This window comes from Rhinoderma darwinii, unplaced genomic scaffold (assembly GCF_050947455.1).
Source record: "Rhinoderma darwinii isolate aRhiDar2 unplaced genomic scaffold, aRhiDar2.hap1 Scaffold_130, whole genome shotgun sequence".
Classification (NCBI taxonomy): Eukaryota; Metazoa; Chordata; class Amphibia; order Anura; family Rhinodermatidae; genus Rhinoderma; species Rhinoderma darwinii.
This window is the reverse complement of record NW_027461962.1, coordinates 6,595,632-6,609,190: the sequence shown is the minus strand read 5'-3', so window position 1 is coordinate 6,609,190 and position 13,559 is coordinate 6,595,632.

The window sequence follows — 13,559 nt, the reverse complement described above, 5'->3', positions numbered from 1 at the left end:
ATTCAGGTGACATATCGGGGGCAGGTAGAGCGCCATAACTCTGATCAGAAGCCGACATCTCAGTGTTAGAGGGTAAATCAGACGTCCGGTGACTATAACAAGAAGACGCCAGGACATGTCCACAGGGGAGATAATAAAAGCGCTGGATTATGGGGACACTCCTGCAGGAGAGCGGTTTTATCTTATCTGGATCTGAGTGAAGCTGCACAAGGACCTGCGATCCCTCCATTTCTGCAGACGCCGGAGCTTCAGGACCTCCCAGTGACGTCACTATTCAGCAGTTCCATGACTCTGGGGGTGACAATCACTCCATGGAAATGAGGACAAGGGGACGGCAGCAGCGTCCAGACCAGAGGACCGAGCAGCCCCTCCATCAAGTCCTCCCGTGTAACAGACCCTCCTGCTTCTGCATTAGGAGGCAGGAGACGTCAGTACAGCAAACGGCCGAGCCCTGAACAGAAAGACGTCACCCAGATACCGCAGCGGAGGATTCAGGAGCGCTGGGAAGTCTTCATCTGTGGCCGGAGGTTTCCTGTAAGACAGGTGAGAGCGGGGGTGGAGCTTCACACCTGTCCGCCCACTGGTTTACCCACAATTCTCCTTGTCTTTACCCCTCTCACCTGCTCACTTATAGGGTCTATCTGCTTTATACACCCCCTGTCCATATACTCTATTACACCACATGGCCATCATTACACAGAGCAGCCCCCCCTCCCCCGCAGCCACGCTGTATATATGTTGTGTATATAATGTTCATATGTCTACAGGTTGTGTGTTAATATAAACATAGAGTGTCATTCCTTTAATCCGGCATCCAATAATACAGACACTCTGATAATTCAGCACTTGTTTCTAGCACAGAACTGCAATATAAACCCACAAATCAAGGAGCACTGTGTGTGGGGATCCCCCAATTATTATACTGGAACAGGATCATGTAATACCCAAGTCTCCACCAAAAGTAAACAATGGAGGTTGGGAGCCAAAGGGGCCCTAACCATTTGTCAGTACAGGGCCCAGATACTACTAATGGCCGCTCTGGGTCTGGTGTCTTAATTGAATTTGGGGTCTAGTCAGGGGTCTGAATATATTCAGGTGTCTGGTCTAGAGACAGTATTAATATCAGGTTCTGAATTAATTTAGGGTTCTGGTCTGGGGTCTGAATTTAATTTTGGGGTCTGACATCTGACAGATTTTTATCCAATGTAAGTAAAAAAAATGTACATTACTATTCAATGACAGCAAGAAGAGATCTTAAAATCGTAAGGAAATAATACAGAAAGTATATTGAAAAATGTTATATCTTTCCTTTATACAAAAAATAATTTTTATTCGCAGAAACTGGAATAGCCCTTTAACCCTTTGAGGACCAGACTGATTTTCGTTTTTATGCTTTTTTTTTCCGCCCTGCCTTCCAAGAGTAATAACTTTTTTATTTTTTCGTTGACACGGCCATGTGTGGGTTTCATTTTTATGGGACAAGTTGTACTTTCTAATGGTGCTATTTAACCCCTTCCCGAATTTGTCGTAAGTATACGACATGGAAAGCCAGTGCTTCCCGCAAAATGTCGTATACTTACGCCAAATGTTTGGCACCGGCTCAGAAGCTGAGTCGGTGCCATCATCCCCGGATGTCAGCTGTATCTGACAGCTGACATCCTGCTGTAACGGCGGGACCGAAGTTAACTTCGATCCCCGACATTAACCCCTTAAATGCAGCCGTCAAAAGCGATGGCTACATTAAAGGTGTTTGCATCTCATCGACACCCCAGCAATGAAATCGCTGGGGTGTCGGTGGCTGCAATGGCAACCGGAGGCCTAATAGTGGCCTCCCGGGGTGCCTAGCACGGAAAACTTCCAGCCTCCGCCCGGAGGCGTGGCCTGAAAGGCTTCCGTAGCTGCCGGCAAGATGGCGCCGGCTCAGGAGATGAGCCGGAGCCATCAGCGGTGGATATATCAGCTTTATGCTACAGCTGACATCCACATGTAACGGCAGGAACTGGAGCTAGCGCTGATGCCTGCCATTAACCCCTCAGATGCAGCGATCAGATCCGATCGCTGGATCTTTGTGGTTGCTAGCAGATCGGCAGCTGTGCCCTGCAATCACACAACTGCCGACTGCTACTATGACACCAGGAGACCTAACAATGGCCTCCTGTTTGCCATTACGGAAGCCGATTAGGCCCCGCTCGGAGGCGAAGCCTAATCGGCTTGCTGTTAGTGAATGACTGACAGATCTAATACATTGCACTACGTAGGTAGTGCAATGTATTAGAAAAAAAAATCTGACAGTTGGACCTTCAAGTCCCCTATCGGGACTAAAGTAAAGTGTAAAAAAAGTTGTAAAAAATAGAATAAAAGTTTTAAGTAATAAAATAAAACACAATCGCCCTTTTTCCCTTATCAAGTCCTTTATTATTGAAAAAAATAAATAAAGCATACATATTTGGTTTTCACAACTTGGCGACAGAAAAAATACATTCTTTTTACAAAAGTAATTTTATTGTGCAAAAAGTTGTAAAACATAAAAAAGTGCCATAAATTAGGTATTGCCGGAATCGTACTGACCCGCAGAATAAAGGTAACATGTAATTTATAACGCATGGTGAACACTGTATAAAAAAAACCCTAAAAAAAACTATGGCAGAATTGCTGTTTCTTGGTCACCTTGCCTCTCAAAAAATAGGATAAAAGGTGATCAAAAAGTCGCATGTACCCCAAAATGGTACCAATAATAACTACAGCTTGTCCCTCAAAAAAACAGCCCTCATACCACTACGTCTATGAAAAAATAAAATTAGTTATGGCTCCAATAAGTCAGGAAATAAAAACATGCAGTTGTACAGATCAGAGGGGAACATTTCATCTGTTTCAAGATACGATTTATCAGGGCCCTCAAATTATTGAACCATGAAGGGGGGACCCAAACATATCTGCTAGAAGCGACGGTGCCCGTATTATACCAGGACAACACTTCCCAGCAAAATTCCACAAACTGCAAAGGTGCGGAGTGTGGACCAAAAGGGGGATAAGAAAGGACGCCATATATGAGTGCGACACGGGCCTGTGCAGAAAGGATGGCTTCACTGCGTAACACACATCTATGGATAATTTTATTGGTTTTTTACCCCATTATTATGCCACCTGACTATGCCCCTGATGTACTCTGCCCAGCTTACATGTACCCCCACATTATAAATGGAAACACCAGCAATACTCAAACAAAACTACTACCAAGCAAAATCTACGCTTCAAAAGCCAAATGGCGCTCCCACCCATCTGAGCCCTACAGTGTGCCCAAACAGCAGTTTACTTCCACATATATGGCGCCGCCATACCCGGGAGAACCCTTTTAACAATTTTTGGGGTGTGTGTCTACAGTGTCCTAAGCTGGGCACGACATACTTGCCACTGAATTGGCAATTCTGGGGAAAAAATGTAATTTTTACTTTGCACCATACGCAGCACATTTATTTATGGAAAAAACCTGTGGGGTGAAAATGCTCACTACACCCCTTACTAAATGCCTCGAGGGGTGTAGTTTCTAAAATGGGGTCACTTCTGGGGGGTTTATTTTATTATTTCCCATCTGAGCCTCTGCAATTGTGAACCAATTCTGTGTAAATCGCCAAATTAGGCCTCAATTTCGCATGGTACTCTCGCAATGAGCCCTGTCAAATGTCCAGGCAAAAGATTAGGGCCCCATGTAGGGTGATTCTAAAACCGGGAAACACAGCATAATAATTAGAGCGCAGTCTTGTTATGGTGGCACAAGCTGGGCACCACATATTGGCATATCTATGGAAAATATCCCATTTTCACTCTGCAATATTGAGTGCACACTAATTTATGCAAAACAGCTGCAGAGTTAACATGCTCACTACACCACTATGTAAATGCATTGAGGGGTGTAGTTTCCAAAATGGGGATCACTTTTGGGGGGGTTTCCACTGTTTTGGTCCCACAGGGGTTTTGCAAATGCGACATAACGACCAGAAACCAATCCAGCAAAATCTGTACTCCGAAAGCTAAATTGCGCTCCTTCCCTTCTGAGCCCTGCTGTGTGCCCAAAAATGAGTTTATAACCACATATGGGGTATTGCCGTAGTCGGGAGAAATTGCTTAACAAATTTTGGGTTCTTTTTCTACTTTATTTTTTGAGAAAATTAAAATTTTTGAGCTAAAGCTACGTCTTATTGGGAAAAAAAATGTAATTTTTATTTTCACTGCCCAATTCAAATAAAATCTATGAAACAGCTGTGGGGTCAAAATGCTCACTACACCCCTAGATTAATTCCTGAAGGGGTGTAGTATCACAAATGGAGTCACTTTTGGGTAGTTTCCACTGTACTGGTACCTTAGGGGCTTTGCAAAAGTGACATGGTGTCAAGAAACCAATCCAGCAAAATCTGGGCTCCAAAAGCGAAATGCCGCTCCTTCTCTTCTGTTCCTTGCCATGTGCCCAAACAGCAGTTTATGACCACAAATGGGGTATTGCCGTACTCAGGAGAAATTGCTTTACAAATATTGGGGGGGGGGTTCTTTTTTTCCTTTATTTGTTGAGAAAATTAAAAATGTTGACCTAAAGCTACATCTTATTGATGAAAAAGGATTGTTTTTATTTTCACTGCCCAATTCTAATAAATTCTATGAAACACCTGTGGGGGTCAAAATGATCACCACACACGTAGATCTTCAAGGGGTGTAGTTTCCAAAATGGGGTCACTTTTTTGGCGTTTTCATTGTTTTGTCCCCTCAAGGGCTCTGAAAATGTGTCCTGGCCATTCCTGCTAAATTTGAGCTCCAAAAGCCAAATGGAGTTCTTTCCCTTCTAAGCCTTGCCGTGTGTCCAAACAGCAATTTATTGCCACATGTGGGGTATTGTTTTACTCTAGAGAAATTGCTTTACAAATTATGCGGTGCTTTTTCTCCTTTAATCCTTGTGGAAATTAGAAAAAATTAGCTAAACCTACATTTTCTTTGAAAGAATATCGATTTTCATTTTCACGGCCTACTTCCAATAATTTCTGCAAAAAACCTGCAGTGTCAAAATGCTCACTATACCCCTATATAATTTCCTCAAGGGGTGCAGTTTCCAAAATGGGGCCACTTGTGGGGGGTTTCCACTGTTTTGGTCCCTCAGGGGCTTTGCAAATGCGACATGGCCTCCGCAAACCATTCCTGCTAAATTTGAGCTCCAAAAGTCAAATAGCGCTCTTTCCCTTCTAAGCCCTGCTATGTGTCCAAACAGACGTTTATGACCACATGTGGAGTATTCTTTTACTCGGGAGAAATCGCTCTACAAATGTTGCGGTGCTTTTTCTCCTTTAGTCCTTTTGGAAATACAAAAAAATTTGCTAAACCTACATTTTATTTGAAAGAATGTAGATTTTCATTTTCACAGCCTACTTCCAAGAAATTTCTGCAAAAAAACTGTCTTGTCAAATTTCTCACTATACCCCTAAATAAATTCCTTCGAGGGGTGTAGTTTCCCAAATGGGGTCACTTTTGGGGGGGTTTCCACTGTTTTGGTACCACTAGAGCCCTTCAAAACTGACGTGAAGCCTAAAATATATTCTAATAAAAAGGAGACCCCAAAATCCTCTAGTTGCTCCTTTGCTTCTGAGGCCGGTGCTTCAGTCCATTAGCACACTAGGACCACATGTGAGATATTTCCTAAAACTGCAGAACCTGGGCAATAAATATTGAGTTGCGTTTCTCTGGTTAAACTTTGTGTTACAAAAAAAATGGATTAAAAATTAATTTCTGCAACAACAAAAAATTTAGTTTGTAAATTTCACCTCTACTTTTGTTTAATTCCTGTGAAACGTCTAAAGGGTTAAGAAACTTTCTAAATGCTGTTTTGAATACTTTGAGGGGTGAAGTTTTTAAAATGGGGTGACTTTTTGGTGGTTTCTAAGATCTAAGGACCTCACAGCCGCTTCACAACTGAACTGGCCCCTGTAAAAATAGCCTTTTGAAATTTTCTTGAAAATGTGAGAAATTGCTGCTAAAGTTCTAAGCCTTGTAATATCCTAGAAAAATAAAAGGATGTTCAAAAAACGAGGCCAATCTAAAGTAGACATATGGGGGATGTTAATTAGCAATAATTGTGTGTGGTATTACTATCTGCAGGCAGATACATTTAAATTTAGAAAAATGCTAATTTTTGCAATTTTTCGTTACATTTTGGTGTTTTTCACATTTAAATACTGTATGTATCGAGCAAATTTTGCCAGTAACATAAGGTCCAATGTGTCATGAGAAAACAATCTCAGAATCGCTTGGATAGGTTAAAGCATTCCGAAGTTATTACCACATAAAGGGAAACATGTCAGATTTGAAAAATGAGGCTCTGTCAGGAAGGTCAAAAGTGGCTAAAGAGGGAAGGGGTTAATATTATGTGTGATGTACTGGGAAGCTGGAATTTTTTTTTTAGAATGGAGTGGAATTGGAAAAAAACAGCAGGCCGGCATTTTCTTATGGATTTCGTTTTTACGGTGTTCACTGTACAGTGAAAGTGACGTGTTACCTTTATTCTGAGGGTCAGTACGATCGCGGTGATACCAAATTTATATAGTTTTTGTTATGTTTTATTACCTTTAAAAAAACGACAAAGTTTGAAAAAAATATTTGCACCATATTGTGACCCCCATAATAACGTTTTTATATTTCTGTGTACAGGGCTGTGTAAGGCGTCTTTTTGTACGTGGAAAGATGTGGTTTTTATTGATACCATTTTGGGGAATATCGGGCATTTCAAACACTTCATTCAATTTTGCGGGTAGTTGTAGTGGCAAAAAAATAGCGATTCAGACATTTTTTTTTTTTCACGCTACGGTGTTCACCATATTGGATAAATATTTTTATATTATTATAGTTTGGGTATTTTCGGACGCAGGGATACCTAATGTGTTTATGTTTATTTTTATATTGTGATCTAGGGAATTATTTTTATTGTTTTTTAGCCCCTCTAGGGGATTTGTACCTGCGATCATTGGATCGCTTGTGCCATAGACTGCAATATCACAGTATTGCAGTCTGGTGAAATCAGTACTTTGTTATTGAGACCTGCCACAGGCAGGTCCTAATAGCAATCTTCCTATAGCAGGGCTGGGAGCGTTCACAAGGCGGCCAGCTGCTAGAGGAACACACCGGCTCCCACCATCTTGCCGCGTGTGAGCCGGTGTTACACAGCAGAGACCCAGCGGCTATGACGCCCGCTCTGCTTCTGAGCAGGCGCCATATTTAAATACCCTTTCCTTTACATAAATAGCCAGTGCAGCGACAGGAAAGGGTTAACAGGAAATAACTCAGAAGCAAAACGTTCTTCTTTTCTGCCTCCCTTCAGCCCCCGTAGCATTGATTTTATCATATCTCTATATAAATAGTAAATCTGTCTAGTTATGAAGTGATATGTCACCTCACCATACTGTAGCGTTACATTACTAAGTCTTGCCATTCAGGAGTGTGGACAATTTGGGTGACAACAGTTGTCTGGGTTTTCTCTGGGCAGATATACAGAAGTGTCCTTCCTTAAAGAGGCTCTGTCACCAGATTTTGCAACCCCTATCTGCTATTGCAGCAGATCGGCGCTGCAATGTAGATTACAGTAACGTTTTTATTTTTAAAAAAACGAGCATTTTTGGCCAAGTTATGACCATTTTTGTATTTATGCAAATGAGGCTTGCAAAAGTACAACTGGGCGTGTTTACAGTAAAAGTACATCTGGGCGTGTATTGTGTGTTACATCGGGGCGTGTATTATGTGTGTTACATCGGGGCGTGTTTACTACTTTTACTAGCTGTGCGTTCTGACGAGAAGTATCATCCACTTCTCTTCACAACACCCAGCTAAACCTCTTTGAAAAAATGTAGATTTTCATTTTTACGGCCTACTTCCAATAAGTTCTGTAAAACGCCTGTAGGGTCAAACTGCTCACTGTACCCCTAGATAATTTCCTCATGGGGTGTAGTTTCCAAAATGGGGTCACTTGTTGGGGGTTTCCACTGTTTTGTCCCCTCAGGGGCTTTGCAAATGCAACATGGCCTCCGCAAACCATTCCTATTAAATTTGAGTTCCAAAAGCCAAATGGCGCTCTTTCCCTTCTCAGCCTCGCCGTGTGTCCAAACAGCCATTTATTACCACATGTGGGGTACTGTTTTACTCGGGAGAAATTTCTTTACAAATTTTATGGTGCTTTTTCTCCTTTAGTCCTTGTGGAAATGAAAAAAAAATAGCTAAGCCTACATTTTATTTGAAAAAAATTCGATTTTCATTTACACAGCCTACTTCCAAAAATGTCTGCAAAAAACCTGTGAGGTCAAAATGCTCACTATACCCCTAGATAATTTCCTCATGGGGTGTAGTTTCCAAAATGGGGTCACTTGTTGGGGGTTTCCACTGTTTTGTCCCCTCAGGGGCTTTGCAAATGAGACATGGCCTCCGCAAACCATTCCTGCTAAATTTGAGCTCCAAGAGCCAAATGGCGCTCTTTCCCTTCTCAGCCCTGCCGTGTGTCCAAACAACCGTTTATTACCACATGTGGGGTATTGTTTTACTCGGGAGAAATTGTTCCACAAATGTTGTGGTAAAAAATGTAGATTTTAATTTTCATGGCTTAGTTCCAAAAATTTTTGCAAAAAAACTGGCGAGTCAAAATGCTTGCTACACCCCTAAATAAATTCCTTGAGGGGTGTAGTTTCCCAAATGGGGTCACTTTTGGGGAGTTTCCACTGTTTTAGTTCTACAAGACTTCTTCAAAGCTGACATGGTGCCTAAAATATATTCTAATAAAAAGGAGGCCCAAAATCCACTAGGTGCTAATTTGCTTCTGAGGCCGGTGCTTCAGTCCTTTATCACACTAGAGCTACATGTGGGATATTTCCTAAAACTGCAGAACCTGGGAAATAAATATTAAGTTGTATTTCTCTGGTAAAACCTTCTGTGGTACAAAAAAAATGGATTCAAATTGAATTTCTGGAAAAAAATAATGAACTTTGTAAATTTCACCTCTAGTTTGCCTTAATTCCTGCGAAATGTCTAAAGGGTTAAGAAACTTTCTAAATGCTGTTTTGAATACTTTGAGGGGTGCAGTTTTTAAAATGGGGTGACTTATTGGGGGTTTCTAATATATAAGGACCTCAAAGCCACTTCACAGCTGAACTGGCCCCTGTAAAAATAGCCTTTCGAAATTTTCTTGAAAATGTGAGAAATTGCTGCTAAGTTTCTAAGCCTTGTAACGTCCTAGAAAAATAAAAGGATTTTCAAAAACAGAGGCCAATCTAAAGTAGACATATGGGGGATGTTAATTAGCAACATTTTTGTGTGTTATAACTGCCTGTCTTACAAGCAGATACATTCAAATTGAGAAAAATGCAAATTTTGGTGTTTTTCACAATTAAATACTGAATGTATCGGGGAAATTTTGCCAGTAACATAAAGTCCAATATGTCACGAGAAAACAACCTCAGAATCGCTTGGATAGGTAAAAGCATTCTGGAGTTATTACCACATAATTGAAACATGTCAGCTTTGAAAAATGAGGCTCTGTCAGGAAGGTCAAAAGTGGCCACAGCGGGAGGGGGTTAAAGAGGCTCTGTCACCACATTATAAGTGCCCAATCTCATACATTAGGAGATCGGCGCTGTAATGTAGGTGACAGTAATGCTTTCTATTTTAAAAAAAACGATCTATTTTCACCACTTTATTAGCGATTTTAGATTTATGCTAATGAGTGTCTTAATGCCCAAGTGGGCGTGTTTTTACTTCAGACCAAGTGAGAGTTGTACAGAGGAGTGTATGACGCTGACCAATCAGCGTCATGCACTCCTCTCCATTCATTTAGGCAGCGCATAGGGATCCTTTTAGATCGCTATGTGCTGTCTTATACTAACACATTAACAATAACGAAGACAGTTTTGACAGTGAATAGACATTCCACGGGATGTCTATTCACAATCCCTGCACTTCGTTAATGTGTCTATGGTAGTTACAGTAGAGCACAGCGTAATCTCGCGAGATTACGCTGTAGATGAAAGATTACAACGAGATGTTGCCCTAGAAAAGGGCCAAAACAAAGAGAGCCCTAAAGAGGCCAAATAAATGGTACCCAAATGAGGACCATAGAAATGGTTCCTGAGTAAGAACTATATAAATAGTGGCCGAGGACCACTGAAATGGTGCCTGCGTGTGGCCAAAAACAGATGCCCTAGAAAAGGGTCAAAACAAATAGAGCCCTAAAGAGGCCAAAATAAATGGTACCCAAATGAGGACCATAGAAATGGTGCCCGAGAAAGGACCATATAAATAGTGCCCGAGGACCACTGAAATGGTGCCTGCGTGTGGCCAAAAACAGATGATGCCCTAGAAAAGGGCCAAAACAAAGAGAGCCCTAAAGAGGCAAAATAAATGGTACCTAGATGAAGACCATAGAAATGGTTCCTGAGAAAGGACTATATAAATAGTGCCCGAGGACCACTGAAATGGTGCCTGCGTGTGGCCAAAAACAGATGCCCTAGAAAAGGGTCAAAACAAATAGAGCCCTAAAGAGGCCAAAATAAATGGTACCCAAATGAGGACCATAGAAATGGTGCCCGAGAAAGGACCATATAAATAGTGCCCGAGGACCACTGAAATGGTGCCTGCGTGTGGCCAAAAACAGATGATGCCCTAGAAAAGGGCCAAAACAAAGAGAGCCCTAAAGAGGCCAAATAAATGGTACCTAGATGAAGACCATAGAAATGGTTCCTGAGAAAGGACTATATAAATAGTGCCCGAGGACCACTGAAATGGTGCCTGCGTGTGGCCAAAAACAGATGCCCTAGAAAAGGGTCAAAACAAATAGAGCCCTAAAGAGGCCAAAATAAATGGTACCCAAATGAGGACCATAGAAATGGTGCCCGAGAAAGGACCATATAAATAGTGCCCGAGGACCACTGAAATGGTGCCTGCGTGTGGCCAAAAACAGATGATGCCCTAGAAAAGGGCCAAAACAAAGAGAGCCCTAAAGAGGCAAAATAAATGGTACCTAGATGAAGACCATAGAAATGGTTCCCGAGTAAGGACTATATAAATAGTGCCCGAGGACCACTGAAATGGTGCCTGCGTGGGGCCAAAAACAGATGCCCTAGAAGGGTCAGAGCACATAGAGCCCTAAAGAGGCTAAAATAAATGGTAATGGATGAGTATAATATAGTGAGTGTGGGTAGGTTTGTGTAAAATGGAAGTGTGTTATTTAGTGAGTGCAAAGAAGTATATAATAGATGAGTGTAAATTAGTGAGTTTGGGTAGGTAGGTATATATTGGATGAGTGTAATATAGTGAGTGCAGATAGGTAGGTATATAATGGATGAGTGTTATATAGTGTGTGCAGGTAGGAAGGTAGGTATGTAATGGATGTGTGCAATATAGTAAGTGTGGGTTAGTAGGTGTATGTCACGTAGTGATGGAGGTATGTGGTGGTGGCCAGGAGCCAGAGGACGTCATGTAGAGGTAAGTATATGGCAGCCGCAGAGAGCCTTATGCCCCCTCTTTTTAGCCTTGTGGGGAAAGTGAAGACAACATTTCCAGAGGAGAGATGAAGCATGATCATTTTCCTCAGGTTCCCAAGATTTCTCCTCAGACCAAAGATTTTCTAATTGACCAGGTACCGGAGCTTCCCTCTGGACCTCTTGGTGCCCAGAATCCCGTTGACTTCATACTCTCTATCAGGAGTGGAGGAAGCAGGAGAACGAGGAAACTTCTTGGAGAAGTGATTCCGGAACAGAGACTTGGGAAGAGGCACATGAAAACATTTGGGAGTTTTCAAAGACTGTGGGAGTCGGAGCTTGTAGAAAACCAAGGATCCAATTTAAAACAGTGGGTCCTCAAACAAATGTACTTGGTGGATAACTAGACCTTGTCTCCTGGGTGGAATTGTGGAGGAACTCTATACTTCTTGTATGCATTTCCCTTCAATCGGCCTACTCCTTTACTTATAGACTCCTTAGCCTCCTGCCCTTTGTGCAAGAATTGAGTGAAACTGGCTGCTGGAACTTTGGACAGTGTTGGAACTGGCAGAGGGATTCTTGGATGCTGTCCATAAATCAAGAAAAAAGGTGTGAATTCCCAGGTGTAGTTATTATAAGCAAACTCTGCCCAGGGAAGGAGACTAGTCCAGTCATCTTGAAGTGCGGACACAAAATTGCTGAAAAAGTTTTCCAAAACCTGGTTGAACCATTCCAATTCTCCATTAGATTAATGGTGGTAGGCGGAAAGAAAATCCAACTTAACTTCAAACAACTTGCAGAGTGGCCTTTAGAACTTTGAAGTAAATGTCACTCCTCTATCGAACACGATATGCTTAGGGAGTCATCGCAGACGAAAAATGTGTTTACTGAAGAGATTAGACAGACGTTTAGCAGAGGAAAGGCCGGTCAGAGGAATAAAGTGTGCCATCTTCAAAAAACAGTCAACTACGAACCAGATTACAGTACAACCAGAGCAACTTGGTAAGCCAAGTCCAACCTGCTTGATGAGGGTTTAGTTTATATGCCGTTTGCAGATACAATACATTTTTGTTATCGGTGTAGACAATGATGGCATAATGAGCACCTTCTAGCAAACGTCTCCATTCTTCGAGAGCTAATTTTATGGCCAAGAGTTCCTGATCTCGAATGCCATCATTTTTCTGGGTAGGGGACAAGGCATTGGAGAAGAATCCACAGGAAAGCGTTTTTGCTTTATAATTTTTTTGAAAAAGAACAGCACGCACTCCTTACAGATGAGACCTGCTTCTCCAAGATGGAGGTTTTACTGTAGTCCGGTCCATGGAGAACTAAGGCAGAGGAGAAGGCCTGTTTAAGGCTGAGGAAAGCAGAAACAGCTTTAGAAGTCCGAATTTTGGCAATGAAACCCATTTTGGTGATAGCAGAGATGGGTGCCACCAGGTAAGAAAATTTAGGAATTAATTGTCGATCATAATTAGTAACATCAGGAAGTCGTTGTATGGCTTTGAGTCCATGGGGACTAGACAATTTAAGTACTGCTGGATCTATTTGAATTCCTTGATCAGAGATATATCCTACAAAAGACAGTCTGGATCACTCAAAAAGCAATTTTTTAAGCTTGGCATATAGATGATTCTCTGTAAGTCGGTGCAGAACAAGACTCTATTGCTTGCGATGAGTATAGTGGTCTAGGGAGAAAACAAAAATGGCATCCAAATATAACAAAACACAGCCGTATAATAGATCTTGCAAAATGTCGTTAACATGTTCTTGAAAGACAGCCGGGGGATTTCTGAGACCAAAAGGCACAATTAGATATTCATGGTTTCCATCTCTAGTGTTAAACATGATTTTTCCCTCATTCCCTTCACAGATGTGAATCAAATTGTAAGTACCACGTAAGTCTAGCTTGGTGAAAATCTTAGCACCTTGCAGTCAGTCAAAGAGCTTGGAAATGAACGTGTTTTTTTTTTAATCGTGATTTCATTAAGACCTCGGTAGTTAATACAGGGCCTGTTCATCCTTGATGCGGTCTGGCAGACCTTTCCAAAACATAGCGACAAGAGAATC